Here is a 1,718-nt window from a genome sequence, read left to right on the forward strand (position 1 = left end):
GAGAGCAGCAATTCCTAGACTAGAGAAAGTAAAATGTGCAAAGAAGAAGCAGAAATTAACCAAGTGAGTCAGTAAGCATGAAAAAGAAAGATTATCCCAAATTCTGTTTGCTGCTAAGTAGACCTAGCTGTCCAATAATTGAAACACAGAATCATATACATCCCAAACGGTGGAAATCTATCTTTGCAAAATCCACTCACTAAGCTGGCTTTTCACTGGCACTTTCTAAAGAATAATATATTTCAGCATTATCCCATCAGTCTCTGAGTAAGGTAGTATTATCTTCTCACTTATTCTTGTGATTATATACTACAAATGTTATAAAATATTATATTGTTTATAATATGTAAAATATTGTATATATTAACTATATGTAATATAATAAATCGATTATATATGAAATATAAAAAATATATATCATGTATCCTATACCATACATTATATAACACATCATTATATATCACATATTATATATGCATATATATGTACATATATATGCCCCAAGCTGTTAAATATATGCATATATAATATAAATATATATATATATACACATATATGTATATATGTATATATATATATATATAAATGTATATACATATATTTAACAACAATGCTATGGACTGGCACATTGGTTAACTGGGACAGTAGCAAAGCCTCAGAACATGAAATGTATCTAGTATTTAAGAGACATATCTAGTATTTAAGAGACGTACCTAGTATTTAAGAGACATATCTAGTATTTTAGAGACATATCTAGTATTTTAGAGACATATTATCTAGTATTTAAGAGGCATATCATCTAGTATTTAAGAGACGTTATCTAGTATTTAAGAAAAGTATCTAGTATTTAAGAAATGCTGAGTACAGGGAAGAAGAATGTCTTAGGAGGCACTGTAGAGCACTATAGAATTCTGACAAAGCTGTTTTCCTTACTGTGGCAAAACACTTGAGAAAGCCAACCTGAAAGATAAAAGACTTTTTTTGGCACATGGGTTTGAGCGGTTCTAGTCTAAGATTAGCTGGTCTTATGGCTGTGAACTTGAGTCAAGGCTGAACATTTTGTCAGAGCAGAAAATTTGTGGTGGAGAAAACCAGTTTACCTTATGGAAGAGAAGTAACAAAGAGAGAAGAAATGACAGAGAAAAGAAACATCAAACATCAACCAACCATCAAACAGACACCCAGACACAGAGACACAGACATGCACACACACAGACACACACACACACACATAGACACAGACACACACAGATGCACACACCCAGACACAGACACATACACAGAAACACACACACACATAGACACAGACAAACACACAGAGAGATACACAGACACATACACACATACACACATCAATATAAGGAATCAATGAAAGAAGGAGGAATTGATTTTTTGAGAAAATCAGTAAGATAGAAAAACCCCTAATCTAAATTAGCTAAAAGCTAGAGAGAGAATTTCCAAATTAACAAAATTAGAAATGAGCAAAAGGACAAAACAGTAGCCACTAAAGAAATCCAAAGAATCATAAGAATATACTTTAAGCAACTCTACTTGATCAACTTGGAAAATCTAAAAGAAACAGAGAATTTTCTCAATACGTATCACTTACCAAAGTGGAAATCAAGATTGATAAGCAATATAAACATATTTGTAACCTCTAGTGAATCAGAAATAATTATTAAAACTATCCAAACTAAAATAATAAATATAGAAATAAT

The sequence above is a fragment of the Mastomys coucha genome, unplaced genomic scaffold (genome assembly GCF_008632895.1).
Source record: "Mastomys coucha isolate ucsf_1 unplaced genomic scaffold, UCSF_Mcou_1 pScaffold3, whole genome shotgun sequence".
In the NCBI taxonomy this organism is placed as follows: domain Eukaryota; kingdom Metazoa; phylum Chordata; class Mammalia; order Rodentia; family Muridae; genus Mastomys; species Mastomys coucha.